Raw genomic sequence first — 19,311 nt, forward strand, 5'->3', positions numbered from 1 at the left:
AATGAATCCACCCTGCAGGGACACCAGCCTTTGATATGTGACCATTTGAAACACACAATGAGATCAGTATGTGTGTGTTGGGGTGTGCACGTGTGTGTGCGCCAGTGGAAAAACACCAAGTTGATGTTGTGCAAGACGTGTGAGACCAATTTGCCTGGCAGTGTCCAAAACCGAACAGATGCTTTCTCTTTTTCCAACACTGGACAGAATATTAGGTACACCAGTCTAATGAGATCCAACACAAAAGTTTTGCTTTCACTTAGACAGAAGACTTCATGTCACAAACTCACATACATGCAATGTTTCTTCACTTTGGCAGTCAAATTTTAAGATATTTCAAATATTCGGACACTAAGAAATTATTGCGGTGCACACAGGTGCAGCGGCTTTTGGCTCTTCTGTACTTTTTGGAGTTACACAACCAATTTTGTTGTCAAGGCAATGACAAATAAAGGCTATTCTATTTTATTTTATTCTTTTTTTTTTTTTTTTTTTTTTTTGGATAACATTTCAAGAACTTACTTTTTGGTCATACTTGTCAGCAGCTCCGCCAAAACAAGAAGGTTCTTGCATTGTCAAAATCATTTATGAATGAATTTTCACCTAAGAAAGCTTCACTTCAAGATAACAGATTAACACAAATTCCATTCATTTCTTTGGGCACAGAGGATTTTTAAACAAGTGGCTAGAGTTACTGGCAGAGGTTTGGCTAGTAAGTCTAGGTAACACTGTTAGAAAATTCATGTATTAAGATACAGCACACATCACTCCTGTCTTGTTGAAAGGGTACTTTAATTGTTTGATTACCTTTGTAATTATTTTAAAATCTTCGAAACAGCTAAGACATTAAGTACCGTATTTTTCGGACAATATGTCGCACCTGAGTATAAATCACACCAGCAATAAAATGCCAAATGAAGAGGAAGAAAACAGAAGTCACACTGGCGTATAAGTCGCATTTTTGGGGGAAATTTACTTAATAAACTCCAGCACATAGAACAGATATTTCATCTTGACAGGCAATTTAAAATAAAAATACAATATAGAACAACATGCTGAATAAATGTACAGTATGATAATGTCACATGATGCATGAACAACAAAATGCAAACGTGGCCGGCATGTTAACGTAACATAGCTATTAAGAGTTATTCAGATAACTATAGCATAAAGAACATGCTAACAAGTTTAGCAAACCATCAGTGTCACTCCAAAACACCAAAATAACATGTGAAATGATATAAAAATATGTTAATAATTTCACACATAAGTGGCTCCTGAGTATAAGTTGCACCCCCAGCCAAACTATGAAAAAAAACCTGCGACTTATAGTCCGAAAAATACGGTAGTCACAATAAAACAAATACTGTCTGATGACGACCTCAGTCAAAAATGAACATGCCTTTATTTTTATTTAGGTTTTTTTTCCAATTATTACATTTTTTTAAATTTATTTTTGAAAGTTTTGATTTTTTGTTTAATTAATTAGATTTTTTTATAATAATTTACTTTTGTATCACTTAAAAAATCTTACTATTTAAATAATATATATTTATATTTATAGATTAACATATTATTTATAGAGGCAACATTTCTGTAACATTTCCCTTTAGGCAGGTCTGCATTTGTACCTAAAAATGTACTTAGTTGTCATGCCAGAAGTCGGAGATCACAATAGCAAAGCTATAATGACCATATACAGTATTTTCATCAGAAAACCTGCTTCAAAGGTCTGGCAATAGCAGACGGAATTGAACGTTAATGGCATGAAAGCCCAGCCAATGTTAACGCCTGTATGTGTCGACTGACTACAATATTTCTTGTTTCATCCCTTCAGAATGACTGCTGTGAAAATAATCATTAAAACAACAAAGCCAGTAGAGACTTTTGCACTTCACTGTATATTTTCGAAACCGTCAATATAACAAAGCAATAGCTTCATTGTGAGCATGGAAAACATTAAAGTTGTCATGTTGACCGGCAAAAGAATGGGGAGGGAAGCAGGGTGGACCCAAATGCAGGGAGCCAAAGAGGCAAGGCAGGGGAGCAGGTGCAAACTCAACTATGCTTTATTCTCAGAAAATGCAAGATAATAAAGAGACTAAAATGTAAAGCAAAAGCATTAGAAGAAAACCTACTAAAGCAAGGAAACACAGTAAGCCATGGAACTAGGTAAATATGGCAGTCTACATGACATGAACAACAAGCTGACAATGAGGGAAAAGAAATGGGAACTAATATACAGTGATATGAAAATGTATCTGAACCTTTTGGAATTTCTCACAGTTCTGCATAAAATCACTATCAAATGTGATCTGATCTTTGTCAAAATCACACAGATGAAAAAACTGTCTGCTTTAACTAAAACCACCCGAACATTTATAGGTTTTTATATTTTAATGAGGATAGTACGCAAACAATGACAGAAGAGGGAAAATAAGTGAGTGAACCATCGCATTTAATATTTTGCCCCCCGCCCCCTTGGCAGCAATAATTTCAACCAGATGCTTCCTATAGCTGCAGATCAATCCGGCACATCGATCAGGACTAATCTTGGCCCATTCTTCTCGACAAAACTGCTGTAGTTTAGTAGTGCATTCTTTTTTACAAAACTGTTGTAGTTCAGTCAGATTCCTGGGATGTCTGGCATGAATCGCTGTCTTTAGGTCATGCCACAGCGTTTCAATGGGGTTCAAGTCTGGATTTTGACTTAGCCACTCCATAACGTGTATTTTGTTCTTCTGAAACCATTCTGACGTTGATTTACTTCTGTGTTATGGATCATAGTCTTGCTGCAGCAGCCATCCTCTTTTAGCTTCAACTGTCTGACAGACAGCCTCAGGTTTTCCTGCAAAACATCCTGATAAACTTTTGAATTCATTCTTCCATTAATTATTGCAAGTTGTCCAGACCCTGAGGCAGAGCAAAACAGCCCCAAATCATGATGCTCCCTCCACCATGCTTCACGGTGGGGATGAGGTGTTGATTTTGGTGAGCTGTCCCATTTTTCTTCCACACATGACATTGTGTGTTACTCCCAAACAATTCAAAATATTTTGTCAAAACGTCTGTGGAGTGTCCATGTGCGTTTAAACGAGCAACAATGTTTTTTTTAGACAGCAGTGGCTTCCTTGGTGGAGTCCTCCCATGAACACCATTTCTGGCCATAGTTTTACATATAGCTTATGTGTGCACAGAGATATTGGACTGTGCCAGGGATTTCTTTAAGTCTTTAGCACACACTCTAGGGTTCTTTTTTTTACCTCTCTGAGTATTTTGCGCTGAACTCTTGGCGTCATCTTTGGTGGACGGCCACTATTTGGGAGAGAAGCAACAGTGCCAAACTCTCTCCATTTGTAGTCACTTCACTTCTCTGACTGTCAATTGATGAACATCCAGCCTTTTAGCAATGGTTTTGTATGTTTTCCCAGCTTTATACAAATCAACAATTCTTGACCGCAGGTCTTCAGACGGCTCTTTTGACCGAGCCATGATGCACATCAGACAAGTCTTCTCATCAAGACAATTCTTACCAGGTGTGTGTTTTATATTGGGCAGGGCAGCTTTAAACCACTCATCAGCGATTGGGCACACACCTGTCTTAATTTTTTTTTTTTTTTTCCCCCATGAATTGGTTTCAATTGCTCTTTAAATCTCTTTAGGCAGGAGGGTTCACTTACTTACTTCCCTCCGCCTGTGATGTGTTTGCATGATATCCTCATTAAATATATAAACCTATAAATTGGGTGGTTTTAGTTAAAGCAGACACTGTTTTTACATCTGTGTGATTTTGACAAAGATCAGATCACATTTGATTGTGATTCTATGCAGAAATATGAGAAATTCCATAAGGTTCAGATACTTTTTCATACCACTGTACAGTACACACAAAGTAACAAGATAGCAATACGTGGGCAAGACAGGAGTATGGAGGAAGGTGATTGGTGAGTTTTTACAAGATTATTATTATTTTTATTTTTCCACTATCATTGTTTTGATAATTTTTTCATTGCCCTCAATTGAATAACCTTTTAAAACACACTAATACTTGGTTTATGCTTAACACGTTGAGTGTTCCACGCGCGGATACAAGCCGCGTTTTGCAGAATTTATACTTGTTGCAGCTCTGTGCGGCTTGCCCCCGCAGTTGCCAGTATTCTCCCAGGCTTTAGGGGGCAACAAAAAACATCCATGGCATACGAACAACTCTACAGTGTAACATAAGAGCCTCCACTCCCGCCTCCACCAATAGTAGCTCGTCCGTAAGAGCGTGTTGCGGAAATCTGAAACATTCGGAGAAGCGCGTTTGATGAATTGACATCATTTTTCTGTGTGTAACCTCGCGGACCTCTTAGACACTTCAAGCATAAACAAAGCTTAACCTAGCTTGAATCTAGTGTAACCCTTGTGGCATCTACAACAAAATAGTCATCCCGCCGTTTTCAACTGCTTTTACTTAATTTTTTGACTGCTACTGACGGCAATAGACGTACAATCCATAGTGACTGGAAGGGGCTGACAGTAAATGATTGAGGTAAATCGCTACTTCTTACAAGAGTCCTTTTTAGGCAAACTCTTTCCCTGCCAATCATGTGGCTCTTTGCGTCTTTGTACTGTGAATTTAAATGAGTTTATCACTAGTAAACGACAACCACAATGGTGTATATCAAACTCCCATGTGGCATATTAAAACTTCAGTCTATAAGGAAACTCACATTTCTTTCTTTATTTATTTCCTTTTCAGGCGTGACAGATCCAAACGTATAGCATTCTTTTGTGTTTACATTCAGTTCAACCCGAAAAGAAAAGGGCTGACGGGACAAGCCGAACCTTATTGAATCCCGCCCCCAGTACACCATAGGACGCAGAATTTTCGAATAACAATTTTGACATTTCAGAATGTGTGATGATTACAAGGTGTTTTTTTTCCCCGTCCCCTTGATTTACCATCTTCCCAATAGTCATTGTCGATCGCGGCGATTAGTTCTTTATGTTGATTATATCCCATTCTCCGCATCTAAGCAGCTGAACAGGTTATAAAAAAGAACTCGTACACATCCAATCCATTTGAAGTGGGAGGGTGGCAGTGAATGAACGTTCATTCTCTATCAGCCCTCCCATTTCAAATGGATTGGACGTCCATCGCTGTTAATGGCAGCCAATGAGTTAAGTGCAGCGTGTTAGTACTATTACCACTTGAGTCAATTTCTCCATAAAATACTACAGTGATCCTTCGTTTTTCGCGGTTAATGGTGACCAGAACCCTCCACGATAGGTGAAAAACCGTGTTGCGCCACCCCGTTATTTTTTGTGTGTGTGTACGTGTGTTCAATGTGTTTATACAGATTTAACATTGGAAAGAGATACATATGACACGTTTTTTCACTGTTTTTCCAATTTAAAACAAAAACTTATGTATATATTAGGGCTGTCAAAATTATCGCGTTAACGGGCGGTAATTATTTTAATTAATCACGTTAAAATTTTTGACGCAATTAACGCACTTGCCCCGCTCAGACAGATTTAAATGACAGTACAGTTAAATGCCCACTTGGTAATTGTGTTTTGTGGAGTTTTGCTGCCCTCTGCTGGCGCTTGGGTGCGACTGATTTTATAGGCTTCAGCACCCATGAGCATTGTGTAAGTAATTATTGACATCAACAATGGCGGGCTACTAGTTTATTTTTTTGATTGAAAATTTTACAAATTTTATTAAAACAAAAACATTAAGAGGGGTTTTAATATAAAATTTCTATAACTTGTACTAACATTTATCTTTTAAGAACTACAAGTCTTTCTATCCATGGATCGCTTTAACAGAATGTTAATAATGTTAATGCCATCTTGTTGATTTATTGTTATAATAAACAAATACAGTCCTTATGTGCCGCATGTTGAATATATATATCCATCTTGTGTCTTATCTTTCCATTCCAACAATAATTTACAGATAAATATGGCATATTTTATAGATGGTTTGAATTATGATTAATTAATTTGCGCTGTATTTAACTCGATTAAAAATTTTAAATGTTTGACAGCCCTAGTGTGTATATATATAATATTGACTTCAAATGTAATAATTATGATAAGTTTAAAACATGTTACCGTCCCACTGAATTATTTTTAAACGAGTACAAAAATGCTTGGCTTTATTAAATTCTTCATTGAGTGAGTCCACTCAAATCCGCTCAAGCTGCTCACTTACACACAATGAGTTGCGACAGCAACCGTTTAACAGGTTAAACGATGATTGACACGTGTGCCACTTTGAAGTTTGAGGCACTGGCAAGATCAAACCCTAACCGTCTGTCAATCATCGTTAACTTTTATGAACAAATCTAGTGCACTGCCCGACCAACAAATAGCACGGAGAGTGAGACTAGGCGATAGGCTCGGGACAGCTCACCTTTATTCATTTATTTATTTATTAATTGAAAACAAATCCACGATGGACTGAGGGCACAAAGTTTGAAGTAGCGAGGGCTCACTGTACTCTCACCAGTCAATCTACTAAAATACAGAACGTCAACTTTTTCCACCTCTGGTCAGTGTTGTCAGTAACGCGTTACTGTAATCTGATTACTTTCTTCAGTAATGAGTAATCTAACGCGTTAATTTTTCCAAGCCAGTAATCCGATTAAAGTTAGTTTCCCTAGTGCCCGTGCGTTACTATTTTGTTTTTGTCCTCATAATGTATGTAGAATGAACAGTGTTGTTAATAACGGCGTTACAATATAACGGCGTTACTAACGGCATTATTTTTTTCAGTAGTGGGTAATCTAATTAATTACTTTTCTCATCTTGGCATCGCCGTTACCGTTACTGAGGACGGAAAGGCATGCGTTACTATGCGTTACTATATTGGTCGAAAAGTCTGAGGGAGACGGACTCACCGATACGACAGAGCAGGAGTATGGAGGAGGCAAGAAAGTTGTGACGCCGAGCAAACGCGATGCTAGGTAGCTCCAATAATACATGTTGTAGCCGATAGCTAGTACAAACTACGCGCGCATGTTATGGTAGATATGGTAGACATGATAGATATCACATGTACTGTACATAGATATAACTAGATGCAAAATGACAGACATGGCACTAAATGAGTTAGTAGACAGCCGCCATCTTAAAGCAGTACTTTTTAGGACGGCTCTGTTGTAGAGAACCTTCCTAGCGAACCTAAGTAACTTTTTATCTAAAATACTTCTAAATCGGCAAAATCTTGACTTGATTCTATCTTTAAATGATGAAACAGTTTTAAAACTTTCATATGTCATAAGTAGAGAGAAGGGAACTAATGCAATAATGGGAGCAATTTTAACAACTTTTAACAGCTGATTCAGGGTAAAGGGTAAATAAGGGTAAAGAATTGGGCTCGGGCCAATTGTACCCAAAACCTTCACAAAAAACTTCACATAGTGTGGCCAATGTTTTTTTTTTTTTTTTTTTTTTTTTTTTTTTTTTTTTTTTGGGAGGAAAAAAAAAAAAGTAATTATCACCAATTACTTTGCCAAGTAACTAATTACTCTTACATTCAGGTAATTGAGTTACTAACGCAATTACTTTTTGGGAGAAGTAATTTGTAACTATAATTAATTATTTTTTTTCAGTAAGATTAACAACACTGAGAATGAAGTATACTGTAGTCATGTACGAAGAGCATTTCTCATCGGGGGGAAAAAAAACGGGTCACGTGTTTTACGGTGCTGTTTGAGGCTGAGCGCTGTCTGCCACGGCGGCCAACAACATAGCATTCTGACGAGGCAGCGAGGCTAACAGTGAAAGGCAGGATATGTACCGCAAATAAATGCCTTTGCTCACTGGAAATACAGCCATTACCTCACATTTCTGTCCAGTAAAGATGACAAAAGTATCTCCGTTGGATGTCACGTTTTCTCATCGGGGGGAAAAAAAATGGCTCACGTGTTTTACCATGCTATGAGCGCTGTTGGCGGCTAACAAACAACTGGCTACCTCTCAGGATGCTAACAGTGGAAGACGTAGGAGAAGAACCACAAACGGCTCACATTTGTTTATTGGACATAGAGCCATGACTTCACATTTCTCTCCAATAAAGATGACAAAAAATATCTCCGTGCGTCGCAAATTTTGCACTGGCTCAAAAGGGCAGTCGACCGCTAATAACTCTACATCTAATTCAAGGAACCACTTGGAATTACAGCACAACGCGACAAAAATCGAATCAAAGCCAACAGGTAACGAGACAGCCAGCACTTTTACAGTTTGTAACCAGCCTTTACGTACATTTTATAGTTATAGTTTGTAACCATAGGCGGAGTGTGACGTTGTGTGTGTGTGGGGGGGGGCAAACGAGCGAGTCAAAAGTTTGGACATCATCATTTGTGCTTTTTATATATTTTCACTACTATTGTAAATTCTCAGTGAAAATATTAAAACTATGAATGAACATGAGGAATTATGTTCTTGTAAACAGGTTTTATATTGTACATTCTTCAAAGTGTCCATCCTTGAGGTGTCTCCAAACTTTTGGCCTATACTGAATGCATTATGAAATACTTTGTAGGATTCTTGTTCATTTCATTTGTTTTTGTTGTATGTCTTATTGCTTTAAAACTTTTATAGACAGCATTTTAACGGCTCGGTCTTTATTTTAAAGGGGGAATTCAGAATTTTTGACATTAGGCTTAATCTTTGAGTTAGTGGGGGTTTAATACGTCGTTGGAGTTGTTTAGAACAAATTCTGTGCAGTTTGTCAGTTATTTGTTAGTTTCAGGGCTCCGGAGTGGCTGAGCTAGCGCAAGTCAGTGGTGGTTGAAATCAACTCCATTAAACCCCTGCTAACTCGAAGATAAAGTCTTATCTGAAAAATTCAATTACATGCGATGAAATTTTTCTGTTGAGGCAGCAAAGGGAGAAAAATTGGGAAAAGTAACTGACAAATTACTTTTAAAGTAACTTAGTTACTTTGATAATAAAGTAATCAGTAAAGTAACTAGATTACTTTTGGGAGGAGTAATCAGTAATCAGTAATTAAATTACTTTTTCAAGTAATCTGTGACATCACTAATCCACCCAGTAACCAACACAATGAAACTGAAGGCTCCAATTGCTGTTAAAATCTAGCGCAGGCTTTTCGCGCCAGCGGTGAGAGAGCATATGGGAGCGTCCACGCAGGTGAAAGCCAGTGACCTGGCAAAGCGCTCCAAAGGCTGCTACACGTCAGACGGCGCTGGGTGTCCTGGCACAGCCCGTTCCCAGAACGCAGATCAGACGGACGCCCGCCACTCGTTAGCTTATTACTCTCTTATTAGGGACATTTTTGCCTCGCACGGATTGGCAGAGCACCCGCCAGCCACCCTCTTCACATGGCCCGGCCTCTGTCAGAGCTGATCAAAAGACATTTCTTCACATCTCCAAACGGCAGGGAAAGAGGAGAAGAAAAGAGCCAGAGAAGAAAAGAGCCAGAAGGGGGCATACTGCTTTCTCTCTCTCTCTCCCTCCCTCACTCTCTCTTTTTCTCCACTCTGGTTCTTTTTGGTGAATGACTACTTTTCACAATACCCCCCACCTTTCCCCTGCCACATATTTTTTTATTCCTGGCACAAAAACAAAAAAGCATAACAGCACGTCCCTTCCGGTTTTGGCCATATCAAAAACAATTATCCTCAGGTGAAGAATGCGCCTGTAGAATGACGACAATTCTGAGGGAAAGGGCGGGTGGGGGGTATCGCACAAATGGGACCAGCTTCCCAAAAGCAGGCAGGACCCCCTCGGTAGTGCTAATGAAAAGTGTAACTTTAGCCTCCCAGCTGTACGTCTCAATCCATAATCCTTCCCCAAAATCCAAACCGCGGGGCCGCCTCCCGCTCCCGTGGCGCCCCAGAGCCTGAGCCAGGCCGGGTCCTCTCTGACGATTTAGTCCTGTGGCCACCTCGCAACCTGAGCACAATCTTGGGCTCCTTTCCGTTTAGGCGCATAGTTCCGTGGACCTCCAACTCCCATCTGCCACCATTGCCATCTTAACCTTGTGTGACAACAACACGGACATTTCAGGCGAAGCTCGGGCCTTCTGTGGATGTGTACCTCAAGTTTGGAGGTGAGTCAGTGGGCTCACTTAGTCGTATGTGCATGTGTGTGAGAGCAAGGTGGGGGGCACCAAGTACCTTTTGGCAACTGCATCCGACATTTAACTTGAACTCTGACTATCTGGCATTTACATCGTAGACTCAAAAATCTTTTCAACCAGTCGAAAGGACTAATTCAAATTGAATTCCATATAGCTGCAACGTTGAAACGCCTCTGAAAAATGACGTCACTTTTGTCATTCCTGAGTAGGTTTGTCCTTACAGATAGCTACAATTTATTTTGGATCTCTTCTGTGGAAGAATATCTGTAACTCCAGTTGGAGATAGATAGATAGACACAGTCATTGTGATCTTGAAATAAATTGTGACTCATCAATTTGAGATACTTTCAATACCATTTTGAATCAAGTTTAAATTATATACATGATTTTGCCTTGTTGAAGCTTCATTCAAGGTATCAGAAGAACTGAAATTCTGAATGTCACAATCTTTGACTAGAATTGTGCGTATCTACAATTTTGTCCATTTATATTGCTAATATCTTCTTTTGGACCAAGCAAAGCTGACCTAGACACAGCAATTGTTAAGAAGGTTTGCCATAGCAGTAGTCATGGTCAGACCTAGGAAGTGACAGGCAGCTTGTGAGACACTGCAGAAACAAATCACACTGTCAGTCTGGCGTATGTTGCTCACAGTCACGTCACGTGAGACGATACTTTACAGACAGAGTGGGGAAAAAGGAAGCTCTTGCCATCCCATGCCAGCTGAGCAAGAGCGATTAAAAATATATCGATTTCCAGTAAATTATTCTGGCCATGTGGAAAAGGAAGGAGCTAATTGGAGGAATTATAACTAATTGATGGTGCCGGAGTGAATTTATCACATCTCAAAGAGACGGAGAGGATTGAGCCTTCTCCACAGAGTCGTCAGGAACCGGATAGAGTCGCGTACGCCACGCTCCGGTAAACAAGGTGACCCACAGCCGACTGGAATTCAACTGATCTCAGCTGTCTTGGAAAGAAACCCATAAGCAAGAGAAAGAGCCACACATATTTTTTAAGACTAAAGAGCTTCTGAAAAAATAAAAGAAGTCCATAAAATGAAGATAGAAAAATAAAACGCAGCATTTCAAATCTAGACAGGATCATAGTGCACTATTTTGGACCAATGCAAATGCAGACAAAATGGCTGCTGTTGCTAAGCAAACAGGGAAGAAGATGGAGCTGATGGTCTTTGAAGATTTACACCAAAGCGCCCCGCCCTTTGCAAAATAAAATGCATACAAACTCACTCTCTTACACCGAAAAAGTTTGTGTCAAATAAATAAATAATCTCACTTATGTTCAACGCATGACTGCGGACTTTTGTTTAATTTTTGAATTTGGAAAGCAGGCGTAAATAAAATAAGACAAACTTCTCTAGTAGAATGAGTGATTACATAAATATTTGGAGGCAGAATCTTGAGTTTGAGAGATGACTGTGATGTGACAGCTTCATATGAAAGTCTGTTTGAGTGGTGGCAGTTGAAAGCGCTTGGTAGTATGACACAAGGAAAGTCTTCAAACGCCTTTTTTCCCCTCCCTCCCCATGAGTAAGGTTAACTTTGAGTAATCATGTGAGAGCTGGTTTTTCTTTGTAAGCCTCGTGGAAAGGCGGAGAACTGCCAACTTTCTTCCTCGCGATACTTTAACTTTTCTCATATTTCAAGTGTGCTGGAGGTAAATAGATTTTTAGGGGGTTCATACTTCATTTTAAGTTGCAAAGAAACAAAGACAGATGTCACTTTTATTCATTTGATGCTCCCCAGATGAATTTGTACATTTTCGCTTTGCGGTCTTTTTTTTTTTTTTTTTTTTTTTTAATTAAATGCACTTTTTTCTTCATTTGTTGCACACATATGATTCACAGTATTATAAACAACTGTGCTCATAAAAAGAGTGCTGATACGTGAATATCTCATCAGTCAAACAGATGGCACTTTCATTGTTGCAAAGTGAGTTACACACAAGAGTCCGAGCGAAACGATTCATTTGACTCGCAATTGTCTTTTTGTTTTTGATCAGCAACTGCAGCTTGTATTTATGCTTGCTTTTTCATATTTGCTAATGATGGCAAAATCTCTGGTGGCAAAATCTCTTGAAGAAGTAAATGAAAGAACAGTCCAAAATGGAGAGCTAAAGAATTTTTTTTGCTTTGGATATACAAGTTTTGCAAAAAAAAAAAAAAAAATTAACAAAATAACAATTAAGTTAAGCCAACTTGAAAACAGATGGCATCTTCAACAAACTGTTACACACTATATATATTAAATTATATTTTGATATAAACAAAAGAGTTTCATTTATCTATATTGACACATTTTTTAATAGTTTTCTTCTTTATATTACAAATTTCTTTTTTTAATTTGCGGTTAGTTCATGTAATCTAAATTAAAAAATGAATAATATTGTAAGATGCAGATAACGCTGCACGCACGGTTGGTTTTATTGTAATATTACCGCTTTTGACTAAATATGGTCATAAAAGAAAATACGCAGAGTGCAGAATTTTTTTTTTATTTCATAATTCAATTGCGACATATAGGTAAGTGGCCACCATTTTACACAATTCAAATATTATTTTTTCGAAAGTGCTGTATGAGCATTATGTCCAAATTTCTTTCGCTCTGTAGAAAATGTAAATTCCAATCAATCATAAACATAAAGTATTAATATTAGGATTTGTATTATTGTCAAATTTCATCGCACAAAATGTGGGTACGATTTTTGTTATGAAAAATCATTGCGCATAGTTATTTCATTATTTCACATTATTTCTCTATGCACTATATTTATTTGTGTTTATAGCTATGACATCAAAAAAGAAATAGTAATCAGTGTGACGGTCAAAATATTTGGGGGGTTTGTAATTATTTGATTTAACTTTCAAACTGCTTGTTGTCAAATCAAGAAATAAAGAAATAAAAGACTACACGCCTAATAGGTGGTAACGTACAATAAGCTAAAAAAAGAGCACATCCTGTTTGGAATAAAACTAGCTCCAAGCTGGTCGAAATTGTAATGGGCTCACCTGAAAAATTTCACATTTTGCCTTAATGAGCCCACCAACGTTCCACCATACTTTGGGGCATTAAAAAGAAAAGAAACTAAAAGGAAAGAAAGAAAAGATGCACATGAGATGCGTGAGCTTCTGACAAAAGAAAAATAGCAAAGATGTCCTCTAAAGGTGCTCCAATTTCACACTGTCAAATTAAAGTCCTCTCGTATTTCAGGCCTATCCTGATGAAGCCTGCCGTTTGCTCTCCAGGCTGCTTTCTAGGACATACTTCCAATTTAGGTCATCTCTATTTGTCACTTGAATTCCATCAAGGTGATTTCAAAGTATTTGTACATCCAATCCACTCCCTGCTAATACTTCATTAGAGCTTTTGTTGTGACTTTGTTTAAAAAGAGAGTGAGTGTGGGCTCCTCCACTTTATTGACTTTGCTTTGTATGTTGAGCATGAAAATGTGTTTGTCAAGTCAACGTTGTTGAACACATCACAACACTTGTCTGAGCCCCGCTTGCTGTCACGCATCACATCACGCCGCTCGCTCCTGGATTGTCTGCTGCACGTCACTCAGCATTTGCCTGGGTGACAACAGGACCGGCGCGCATGCATGCACGTGCGTCCCGACCGCAGGTGCTCTCAAAAAGAAGTTTGTGGAAGGACCAATTGAGTTGTGATTTAACACCACTTCCACAGACAAGCACAGTTGAGGTTTAGGTACTATGTGCAGTTTAAGTAGCATGTTAACAGGGATTAGTGTGATTTGGTTAATTGAGTACTACCAAGAAAAACATTAAGCACATCCTATGATGCCTCATGTAAGTAAAAGATGTATTTCAGGGGAAGGCTTTAAACTTTTTTTTTTCACTTCCTAACCTAATGAGAGGCGGATTTATGGACATTAGATTCTTGTTTCCTGTGATTTTTATCATTAGTTGTTGTTTGAATGTATATGTGGATAAGCGTATGTTTTTTAAATGTATTAATGTACAATATTATATTAGATTAATGAAGGATTATAGCCCTTAATAATATAGTATTGATGAATTTACCAATATCCATAAATCTTATTTTATTCCTCATTTATTTAGATTTTTTTTTTTTTTTTAAGTATTACCACTCTTTTACTGTTATGTATTAAAATTTATAATATAATTTAGTGCCATTGATGGACATCTAATCTATTTGAACTGGGACGACTCGCAGCATTATTTGCTTAATTTTCAATTAATGTTAAAGCAGTGCAGCTAATTGTGCTATTAATTGCTCATTCTAATAGATGTCCAATCCATTTCAACTGGTAGGGCTGGCAGTAAATGAGCATGTTTCAGGGACAGTGATGGTAATTAACATCCAGTCCCTTTCAAAATAGATATTATAAAACTTCATCCAAAAAATGAAAAAAAAATATACAGGAATGTAATTATTAAATTGCATGTAAAAAAAAAAAAAAAACGTGTGCCACACTTTCTGCTGTAATCAAAAAAATCTTCAGTATTAATAGTCATTCTTTGCAGAGGATAAAGCATATATATATATATATATATATATATATATATATATATATATATATATATATATATATATATATATATATGGCGGAAAACACTCAGGTGACTTGAAGTTCCTCTCTGAGACCCCCAGTTTGGCCAAATTTCAAAATTGTCCGATATGCATGTGTGATACATCCTTGGAAAGCTTAAAATCTCAATTTTCTGGGGGAAGAAAAATTTTGAACAGGAGGGCATTTTAAAAGAAAAAAAAAAAGTTTTTTAAACAGGAAAAACCCTATCTGGAAGTGAGAGCACGCAAGAGCAGAATTACAGACGCCATGACTTTAACGGGATATTATGGCGTACTTACCTTGTTTCGATCCAAAAACTCCATGTCGCATGTATCACTAAGTGTCAAGACGCAGCTGTGAATGGCCACAGCTGGATTTTGGGGGGGGATTTTATGGGTGAAACATGGTAATATAGCAAGGGTCGCAAAGCAGAAATCGCAGACATCAAGGAATGGTCGAGATTTTCTTTTTCATATATTTATCATTTTAAAGTTTTTTATTCCTTTTTTCTTTGTTTGGATTGGTTATTTATCATCTAACATATCGGGGAAAATGCAACAGTAACAAAAAATACAATTTAGTGATAGTTATGAGGTAGATATCCGTGACTTTTTTACAGACCCCATTTTTTTCATTGTGACGTAATTTGTAAGTAAGTTTACCATATGTTAAACTTGTTATGTTATGTAAGTTTAAAATATGCGAGTGAATCATTTTTTAAAGAAGTTTTTTTTTTTTTTTTAAACAAAATATAAGACATCAATTAATGATTCTAAGCTAAAAATGAAAGACATTTTGAATAATAAATATCATTACATACCTTGTTTTCATGGCTGGGGTGAAACAAAAACTCTGTAAGCGGGGGTTTCCAGGGTAAAACGGGCAACTTAAAAATAGTTCGGGGGCTTAATACGCCATGAATCTGCTATGGCAGCATATAGTCATATTGTTCTGTTAAACACAACAGTTGTTTTGGCTTAAAATACAGCAGTTTCTTTTAAAGCGGAGTGCAAGAGCAGAAACCTCTTGTCCAGTCTTGTCTGTGTTTTCCGCCATATGTATGTATATTATATATATATATACATACTGCATTTTAACTAATTGACAGCGATGGACATCCAATCTATTTGTACTGGCGATCATTTGCGGCCAACCCTACCAGTTCAAATGCATTGGACGTCTATCGTCGTCAATGGCACTGAAAAATGATCATTCCCGTGTGGTGTTAGTATTTCCCAAAGTGGGCCTCATACGACAAGAAGGAGGGTCGCGTTGGGTCGACACGCGAAGTGCGAAACCTCACCCTGACTTTGTAACGCTCGCGAGTCAAGCACCACTGCCAAGCTAGAACGCTATCTCAACCCAATCTGTCACCAAATGGAGTGAAAAAGAAATGGCGTGCCAAGAGCGCAAGTCTAACATCCCCGGTAACACACACACACACCTCCTTATCTCCATTTCATTACACTTACAAAATGGCTCATAAAAAAGTGGATTCATGAAGTTCTCTTAACACATTAACAGAATGGCTCTTAAAAAAAGGTCAAATAAGCTCTTAAATGCACATTATGACTGATTTTCTGTTAACTGTTGTATTATTTTCCACTTTGGAGAACTTTTATTAGAATTTCGGTGGCACTGTAGTATCTCAGCGGTTATTTGGACTGTTACTTTTCACAACGAAGGCCCAAGCCTTCGCACGTCTGCCACCCTTTTGACAGTGACGTTGACAGACAAAGCACCACGGGCATGTTGCTGACATGTTGCTGACATGTTGCCAAGGTGCTGCATGCAGGCATGTGGCCGGGAAAGTTAAGTTGAGGTAAACTAACTGGTTAACTTTTATACTATTAGTAAAGAAGTGTTGGTGGTTCTAAAAAATAAAAATAACTTTTTATTCTGTATTGGCTAACATTGACTCATTAGTTTTAGAACTTAAAAAAAACTAGGCTTGTGAAAAAGTAGAGCCAATAAGCTTCATTCATGATCCATTTTCTCATTTTTGTCTAAATACAGCAGCATAAAAAAATGTTCACTGATGATTTGTTTGTAATCATGCCTGACAAAAGTTCCCATATATTCGTATGTTTTGAAAGACTTCGCGACCTCCTTTTTTCGTTTTAATGCATAAAACACGCTTCTGTAAAAGTTCATTTTCAGATACAGAATTCAAATTCATAATACTGTATTCTTAATGTGGAATATCATGATCTCTTTATAGTCAGTTCAATAATGTAATTCCTAAGTCCTTTTTTAACATGCATGTGCTAATTCATCACAATTTTACCAAAGAAATCTTGAATGAAAATTCCGCCTGTCAAAAAGAAAACGATAATTCCAACTAGTCCGTAAGACATTGCTGAGATGTACAATGTTAAGCCCATACATTCAAATTACAAGTTATATGTACCAATTAAGAACTCGTATTTACTTTACGTCTCTGTAGATTGCCAATCACCATGTCTAAAAAAAAATCTAAAAAAAAAAATAAAAATTTATTCATTCATTTATAAATTAAACTTTTTTTAAAGTGTAGTTAAGGCAATTGCACTCTTCTGGTGAAGAGGAGTAGTTGCGATGGTTGCGACAGTGTTGCACCTGATGTGTAATTAAACACCGCAGGACATTACATTGAATTAATCTATTCTCATTTTTCTAATAATCGAAATTAATCAATTTAGCTCAACAAACTTTCCCCACACTTATTAAAAATATGTTCATTCTCCATCAAAAGAAATAACAATTCTCGCCCCACAACAACACAAATGCGAGACTTTAATGAATATTTGAAGTGGCGTAAATGTGGTGCATTTCACAGCACATGTGTGACAAACTACCTGCTGTGGTAGATAAAAGTAGCTCAAAAGGGGTGGAGGCGCCATTTGGGATCAAGAGGGAGGCTCCTCACTGGGATTCTCAACCCACTTTAATACCATTTTGGGACATTTTCAACTGGTTGCCTCAAACTTTCATTCACTATTTTCCCTTTATATGTTAGTTAGAAAACTGACATTTTTTACAAGGCTGTTGTGGCTTGAACTATCTTTTAATATTTCCCAAAACAACATGGCAATGTGCATTGTATGTGTACTGTATATTTTCCTATAAAGTATCTAGTTTAGGAACTTAGAATATCTACATTTCTAAACACAAAAAAGTGCCTAAGCTTTCAAATGATTTGTCACGACTATCTCCAATCACTTTGTGTGACGTGAAAATGCAACTTTGCTTAGTTGAGTCCTTCTTCAGTCCTTTTGTGATGATATAATTGAAGCTATCCTTGCACGGGGATCAGTTGGTTTGACTTTCCTTTCACAATAGGCGATGGATTTCATTGACTTGCTCGAGTTTGTTTAAATCAGCTATTCCGCAGCACAATGGGACGGACAACCTGCGTCTATTAAGCCGCACAGATTCCGAGCACTGACTTAAGCGGCAACCTGAGGCCGTGTTAAGGAGCACCAAATAAACGCGTCTGCTTGTCTGTTCGGCTTGGAAGAAGAAGAAGAATCTTTGGGAGGGGGGAAAAAATATCCGTGGCCAAAATGAAACTGGCAAAGAATGCGAGGAGTGCATGTGGCAGTGGGCTGCTCTATAAAGACATCTGCTGATTGCACAGTTTGGGGAGAGGCCTGCTACAGAGACCAGCCTGGCAGGGAAACGTGCAAAAGAGAGACGGCAGGAACAAGAGACGCTTGCAGCCAGTCACCTTGAACATGAGGACGTATGTACACCCACCGGACACAACATTAGGCACGCCTGCACAATCCAACATGAGCTCAATCCAAAATGATTGCTATTACAAACACAGCACTTCGTTTGTCTGAGGCAGTATTTGTAGTTCACTGCAGTCTACCGAAAGGTAACAAGCAAATGAGAAACACTGGGTGGTTATAGGATAATTTGTCCCAAAACTGTATCCCATATGTGTCAAATAAATATGGTTTACAAAAACAACTGTACTGTTAATACAGTTTATTGTCGGGAAATGTGTTACAGTAGTCCAGTTTCAATAATGTTGCAAAAACTAAGGTCAAACTTCCTGTGCTTTTTCTTCCTCTATTGTCAAATTTCTTGCCCTAGTTTAACCTCTATGAAGGGCAATAGACATCCAGTCCCATTTTTACTTGAGGGGCTGAAAGATATCATTCACACTGGCAGTGAATGAGTTAAGTTATTTTAATAATGTTACCTTGCATCCCTAACCCAGAAAGTAGCCCACTACCATTTAATTATTGCTTTTGTCGATGATGACAAATTTTTTATTATTTGAAGAAGACAATAGGTGTATGATGAATTTTCATCGACAAGATGACTGCGTATGAAATGTTGATGGTTGTGTTTAGTGACAAAAACATTTTTTAGCTTTGTTGACTAAAAATTGAGTAAATCTATAACATATACAGATGACTAAAACGTGACACAACACATCAATTCAGATTTGTTTGCCAATTTGTATGTTTTTTTTTTTTTTTTTTTTAATGGGTGTGGAGATTTCATATCCTACCTGGTCTCATTTCTACGGAAGAGGATTAGGGCCACTGAAGAGGGAAAAAAATCTGGCTTTAAAGTCAGAGTTCTCACTTTAAAGTCAGAATTCCTCTCAGAATTCTTCTCAGAATTTAAAGTCA

At 37.7% G+C, this 19,311-nt stretch overlaps 1 long non-coding RNA gene across 1 annotated transcript in view; it reads left to right on the top strand.

Moving 5' to 3' along the window:
* Window positions 1-9,731: 9,731 nt before the first annotated feature.
* LOC130924211 (uncharacterized) overlaps window positions 9,732-19,311 on the top strand; it is a 28,096-nt gene continuing 18,516 nt past the window's right edge. Inside the window, exon 1 of the long non-coding RNA XR_009064843.1 lies at window positions 9,732-10,078. This is a non-coding gene — a long non-coding RNA (uncharacterized LOC130924211). The remainder of the gene's footprint in view (window positions 10,079-19,311) is intronic.

This window comes from Corythoichthys intestinalis, chromosome 11, assembly GCF_030265065.1.
Source record: "Corythoichthys intestinalis isolate RoL2023-P3 chromosome 11, ASM3026506v1, whole genome shotgun sequence".
NCBI classification, from domain to species: domain Eukaryota; kingdom Metazoa; phylum Chordata; class Actinopteri; order Syngnathiformes; family Syngnathidae; genus Corythoichthys; species Corythoichthys intestinalis.